The sequence below is a fragment of the Anastrepha obliqua genome, chromosome 5 (assembly GCF_027943255.1).
Source record: "Anastrepha obliqua isolate idAnaObli1 chromosome 5, idAnaObli1_1.0, whole genome shotgun sequence".
Taxonomy (NCBI): Eukaryota; Metazoa; Arthropoda; class Insecta; order Diptera; family Tephritidae; genus Anastrepha; species Anastrepha obliqua.
Window position 1 is genome coordinate 53,595,599 of NC_072896.1, and position 7,084 is coordinate 53,602,682.

Genomic DNA, 7,084 nt, shown 5'->3' on the forward strand with positions numbered 1-7,084 from the left:
ATTTCAAAAAATTAATGAAAAATAAAAAAATTTAATAATAATTAAAAAGAAAATTATGAAAAAAATTAATTAAAAAAATTTAAAAAAGTTTAAGAAAAAATTAAAAAAAAAAATAAGAAATTCATGGAAGAAAAATTTAAAAAAATTAATAAAAATTAATAAAATAAAATTTCATCAATTATGATTATAACAAATTTCATTTGATTCCTGCATTTTTCGAAATGTTTAACACCACGAAAATAATACATTTAGAAAACGCGTTATAAATCTTGTTGGATTGTGTATACTAAACACCCGCTCAACTCATTGTACAACGTGTACTATGAGTTGCTCACTATGTTTCCTGTTCTTATTGTGGTTGTAGCAGCATAAACATTCCCCATACATGTACGGGAAAAGCTGCTAGAGTGACAGAATATAAATTCCAGTCGTTCGGGTAACGTAGAACCGACTGTCGTGGGAACGGTCCATTATGAGTCTTATCTACTGCTTTTTAGGTAAAAATTTGATAGTCAAACAATTGTTATAGTAACTGGATAACATGGACTATCCGTCTTAATGAACTTCTAGTCTGTGTACTCTTTAAAATAGCCTTACTCGGCTTTGAAAAGCCATCTTAGCTCTGGGATTTCTTCAAACATTTCTTCAAGCGCATGAATATAAAAATCACGCCTATCTTCCATCGCAACACGCCCCAATTAGCTGTTCGGAGGCGGCAAAAAACTGTGAAACAACTTCAAGACGCACACCACAATTTGGAAGAGGAGTTCGGCCAAACACCTATCAAAGAATGTACGCGTCAATTATATGTATAATATATGTATAAACGTGACCCAATATCATCTCTAACTGGTACTACTCGCATGTATAAGAGTTTTTTGAGGAGGTTAGTAAAACAATTTCTAAGAAAAGTGAAATTTGCTAAGAAGAAAAACTATAGAGAGAATGTTGTCTTGGCATATAGCGCTAAATTCATGATCACCATTGTACATACCATATGTGAAGTACCAGATTCGCCCCCGATAATTTATTTACTTACTAAAACCGCGGAACAATCCCTTTATTTTTGTGTATAACATTCCATTTAAAAACGAAGAATATTATTTCCAAAAGTTCAATATAATCGCTGCTGTCCATTTTAGTTTAATGAGAAGTTAAAAGGAGTGTTCTGCTTAAAAAAAAATTTCACCATATTATTAAGAATTCGTCATCAAATTTATCTTCACTAGTAACGAAATGGATGATGATTCCATGTGTAGAAGTCCACGCAAGTGGGGAAAGTTACTGATCGCCATTCACTTGGGAGTGGCCAGGACGATTCTTCTACATATGGTTCAAGCAGCTCACAACGTCCGGGATTAGCCCACGTATCCTCTGGTTAGCTTTCGAACACCCGTTCGGGAGTGAGCTAACGTGAGAAGGCGAAGCATCCCAGCATAGCTGGTTGTGCGCTGGGTTTGGGACCCGCCACTTAAAAATCCCCCCCAATGAAAACAGCAACAAAGCCTCGGATGAGAACTTCCAACACTGATGACGACCCCTGCAAACGAAATAAGGAATACGATTTGAGGGCATGCACCTGGAATGTCCGGTCCCTTAATGGGGAAGGTGCCTCTGCCCGGCTGGTTGATGTCCTCGTAAGAGCAAAGGCTGACATCACTGCCATCCAAGAGATGCGATGGACGGGGCAAGGCAAGAAAACCATAGGACCTTGCGACGTCTACTACAGCTGCCATGTAAAGGAGCGCAAATTCGGTGTCGGATTTGTTGTGGGAGAGAGACTTCGTCGCCAAGTACTGTCGTTCACTTCGGTGGACGAGCGTCTCGCAATAATCCGCATCAAAGCACGTTTTTTTAACATATCGCTAATTTGCGCCCACGCCCCGACGGAAGAGAAGGACGATGCGACCAAAGATTCCTTCTATGAGCGCTTGGAGCGTTCGTATGAGCACTGCCCCCGCCACGACATAAAAATCGTGATTGGCGACTTCAACGCCAGGGTGGGCAAGGAAGGAATTTTTGGTCCCACAGCCGGAAAATTCAGCCTGCACAACGAAACATCCGGTAACGGACAGAGGCTGATCGACTTCGCCGGGGCCCGAAACATGGTAGTCTGCAGCACCAGATTCCAGCATAAAAAGATACACCAAGCTACCTGGCTGTCTCCTGATCGAAAAACGCGAAACCAGATCGATCATGTTGTGATAGATGGAAGACACGCTTCTAGTGTATTAGATGTACGTACGATCCGAGGACCCAACATTGACTCGGATCATTACCTTGTTGCAGCCAAACTGCGCACACGCCTCTGTGCAGCAAAAAACGTACATCTACCTACGCAAAGAATGTTCGACATCGAAAAGCTGCAATCACAACAGACAACCAGAAGATTCGCCACTCGACTCTCACTCCTGCTCTCAGAGAGCACTTCCCAACAAACCGGCATGCACGAGCAATGGAGCAACATTTCTCGTTCCCTACGTACCGCCGCCGAAGAAGAAATCGGATTCCGGCGAGCCCGAAAAAACAATTGGTACGACGAGGAATGTCATGCTGCCGCAGAAAGAAAGGATGCCGCCTATAGAGCTACGCTGCGATCGGGCGCAACGCGAGCCATGTGGGATCGCTACAGAGAGCTGAAAAAGGAAGAGAGACGTATTATCCGACAGAAGAAACGAGAGGCCGAAATACGTGAGTGCGAAGAGCTTGAGATGCTGGCCAACAGGAACAACGCCCGAAAATTCTACCAGAAAGTTCGGCGGCTTACAGAAGGTTTTAAGACCGGGGCGTTTTCCTGTAAGAACAAAGACGGCGATCTGGTGACTGACGTACAGAGCAATCTTAAATTATGGAGGGAACACTTCTCGAACCTGTTAAACAGTGACAGCTGCGCATGTCGTAGAGAATGTGAAGATCCCGATACCCCAATCGATGACGACGGAATTGTAGTTCCGTTACCCGACCATGACGAGGTGAGAATAGCAATATCACGGCTAAAGAACAACAAAGCCGCGGGCGCCGACGGACTGCCGGCTGAGCTATTCAAACATGGCGGCGAGGAGCTGGTAAGGTGCATGCATCAGCTCCTATGCAAAATATGGTCGGATGAAAGCATGCCTGCCGATTGGAATTTAAGTGTGGTCTGCCCAATCCATAAGAAGGGCGATCCTGCAATTTGTGCCAATTACCGCGGGATAAGTCTTCTAAATATCGCCTATAAGGTTCTAGCGAGCGTATTGTGTGAAAGGCTGAAGCCCACCGTCAACCAACTGATTGGACCTTATCAGTGTGGCTTCAGACCTGGAAAGTCTACCATCGACCAAATATTCTCAATACGCCAAATCTTGGAAAAGACCCATGAAAGGAGAATCGACACACACCACCTTTTCGTCGACTTCAAAGCTGCATTCGACAGTACGGAAAGGAGTTACCTGTATGCCGCGATGTCTGAATTTGGTATCCCCGCAAAACTAATACGGCTATGTAAGATGACGTTGCTCAACACCAGCAGCGCCGTCAGAATTGGGAAGGACCTCTCCGAGCCGTTTGATACCAAACGAGGTTTCAGACAGGGTGACTCGCTGTCGTGTGACTTCTTTAACCTGATGTTGGAGAGCATCGTACGAGCCGCAGAACTTAATCGCTCAGGCACAATTTTTTATAAGAGCGTACAATTGTTGGCGTATGCCGATGATATTGACATCATCGGCCTTAACAACCGCGCTGTTAGTTCTGCCTTCTCCAAACTGGATAAAGAGGCAAAGCGAATGGGTTTGGTGGTGAACGAGGACAAAACGAAGTACCTCCTGTCTTCAAACAAACAGTCGGCGCACTCGCGTATCGGCTCCCACGTCACTGTAGACAGTTATAATTTCGAGGTTGTAAAAGACTTCGTTTATTTAGGAACCAGCATTAACACCGATAACAATGTCAGCCTTGAAATCCAACGTAGAATCTCTCTTGCCAACAAGTGCTACTTCGGACTAAGTAGGCAACTGAGCAGTAAAGTCCTCTCTCGACGAACAAAACTAACACTCTACAAGACTCTCATCATGCCCGTCCTGACGTATGGCGCAGAAGCTTGGACGATGACAACATCCGATGAAGCGACGCTTGGAGTGTTCGAGAGAAAGATTCTGCGTAAGATTTTTGGACCTTTGCACGTTGGCAACGGCGAATATCGCAGACGATGGAACGATGAGCTGTATGAGCTTTACGACGACATAGACATAGCGCAGCGAATAAAGATCCAGCGGCTACGTTAGCTGGGTCATGTCGTCCGAATGGATACAAACGCTCCGGCTTTGAAAGTATTCGATGCGGTACCAGCTGGTGGTAGTAGAGGAAGAGGAAGGCCTCCTCTGCGTTGGAAAGATCAGGTGGAGAAGGACTTGGCTTCACTTGGTGTGTCCAATTGGCGCCGGTTAGCACGAGAAAGAAACGACTGGCGCGCTTTGTTAAACTCGGCCAAAATCGCGTAAGCGGTTATCGCGCCAATTAAGAAGAAGAAGTAACGAAATCCCACAAAAACTTTTTCTTCTAAAAAAAAATATTTTGACAAACTCTTTATGACGTTCCGTTAAATTGCAGAGTTTTTCAGTTTCAGATTTCCGTTTTTGTTTTGAAATATTTTTTGTTGCATTTGATGCCACCCTTCTACTCGTTCCAGCAAGTTTCTTTCAAGCCGCTTGGCAAACAATTGGTGAAACAATAATTTTGGGATTTTTTATGGGTGTTGTAAGCTGGCATTTACTTTTATAAGCTGTCAAATATGTAGCATTTTGTTGAACTGTGTAATTATTAACAACTATACGAGTAATCATATTGAGAGTAAGCAGCCGGAACTTGTGTGGTCGGTCACTGTTGATGATAGGAATTGTAATCGTAAAAATATTTACCTTACTTTTAATATTATGAAGAATTATTAGCGCCTTTACTTGTAATAAGGGAAACTATATTAAAAAACATATAAATTGCTTCCGTCGATCCTGCCAGGAGTCGAACCTGGAATCTTCTGATCCGTAGTCAGACGCGTTATCCATTGCGCCACAGGACCGGTTATAATCTTATTAACAGTTCACACAGATATATCAATTACAGATTATTAATCGCAATTTTTCAAATTTGTCGAATTTTAATGTAACTTTTATTTTTAACTTTTGTTTTCAACCTAAATGTATATTTGCAAGTACAAAAATAAGTTTTGCTGTGAGAAATGAATGAAAAACAATTAATTAAATTAAATTTAATTAAAACTTCAATAAAGGATCTCGAAAAATTACCTGCAAATTAGCTTTACTCGTATTATATATTTAAAATTAATAAAAATAAAAAAAAAACAATTCTTTTTGGTCGATCCTGCCAGGAGTCGAACCTGGAATCTTCTGATCCGTAGTCAGACGCGTTATCCATTGCGCCACAGGACCGGTTCATTTTCTAGCCGAAAAAGGTTTTTTTAGTCCATGTACTGTCTTAATTTTACTAAAACAAAAATAGCCGTTTCTGATTCTTCACTTCTTAGGTTGGCTCCGCTCATATACTGGGAAGCACTGATTTAAACAAGTTGCTTACATGATAAGCAGCATGAAAGAAACTTGCTTGAGTGAGTTGACAAGTGGCAAGTCGAAATCGTCGCTAATGTTACAGGGAGCACAAATATGTATATATGTAGAAAAAATCGTCTGAAACAGTTGGACAACTCAAGTTTCGCTAGAGAACATGAAAGATAGAGGGGAACAGAATACAAGTAGAAAGTATAATCGCGTCAACCTTCTAAACATTTATAAAGGTAGTAGTCCAGTAAAAAGAAGATTTAAGTAAGTAATTTTGGGAGTATGCGAGTTTATGGTTTCATTATGTAAAACCCATCACTGTGAACTTAAGTTTGAGTTTTCGGGGTCAGGTTGTCTCCCGCGGCCGCCATCTTAGAAATAAGGGTGCAACTGGTTTTTTGTGTTTATCTCGTGAATTCCGAGAGTTAGCGAACATTTTGTCAGACTTTTTTTGTAGATAATAATATTATCTACAACTTTCATTCAAAACTTTTTATTTTAAAATTAATAATAAAAAAGTGAATGAACGATGAACGTACGTAATTGAAGAAATGAGACAAGCTAGAGACTGAATTAGAGGAGGATTGTTGATGAACCACCACAGACTGTGAAGCTAACAGAGAGAGAGAGGGAGAGAGAGAGAGAGGAAGAGGGAGAGAGATTGAGAGAGAGAGAGAGAGAATTCGAGTCCAGTTCTAACTGGTACTAATTGCATGTACATGAGTTTATGAGAGAGGGAGGAATATGCCAAGGTACTTGTTTCCTACTTATAAAGAAAATTTTTGTAATAATTAAAGAAAAATATTAGTAATCATTTAGTTTGCTAAGAAGATAAACTATTGGAAAAATGTTATCTTGGCGTAGGGTCGTAAATTCGGGACCACCACTGTAAATTCTCTCAAAAAAGTACCGGGAATCGTTCAATAAAACGCAAAATAATTGTTTCATCATCAAAATTTATTTTGTCGCCTTCAGAATAGGCTCCATTTGAAGCAATACATACATATACGCCAACGATTAGTCCAGTCTTCAAAGTACCTTTTAAATGCGTTTGAAAAGATCTTCTTCTGCTCCTTCAGCGAATTCTCCTTAATGGCCTCTATCGACTCAAAACGACGTCCGCGGAGTGGCAATTTAAGTTTTGGGAAAAGGAAAAACTCACAGGGGGCTAAATCCGGTGAATACGGTGGTTGTTCGATCATATTTGTCGAGTGTTTGATCAAAAGAGTGTTTACAAGATGAGTCTTGTTAGACGGTGCGTTATTATAGTGCAAGATCCGTGAGTTTTCTTTCCACAAATTGAGCCGTTTCCTACGCACATTCTCTCCCAAACGTGGCATAACTTCCAAATAATATTTTTTATTTACCGTAGAACCGTTTGGTACGAATTCCGAGTGCACAACACCATAATAATAAAAAAAATGAGTAGCCTGACTTTCACTTTTGACCGACTTCGACGTGGTTTTTGGGTTTCGGCTCATTTCTAGCGCCATTCAGTCGCCTGTTGACTGGCTTGCATGTCAAACTCATAT

At 41.3% G+C, this 7,084-nt stretch overlaps 2 non-coding genes across 2 annotated transcripts; both read right to left on the reverse strand.

Moving 5' to 3' along the window:
• Positions 1-4,983: 4,983 nt before the first annotated feature.
• Trnar-acg (transfer RNA arginine (anticodon ACG)) lies at positions 4,984-5,056 on the reverse strand. Its single transcript has one exon. It is a non-coding gene; the product is annotated as a tRNA-Arg (tRNA).
• Positions 5,057-5,353: 297 nt separating this feature from the next.
• On the reverse strand, positions 5,354-5,426 carry Trnar-acg (transfer RNA arginine (anticodon ACG)). Its single transcript has one exon. It is a non-coding gene; the product is annotated as a tRNA-Arg (tRNA).
• Positions 5,427-7,084: the final 1,658 nt, after the last annotated feature.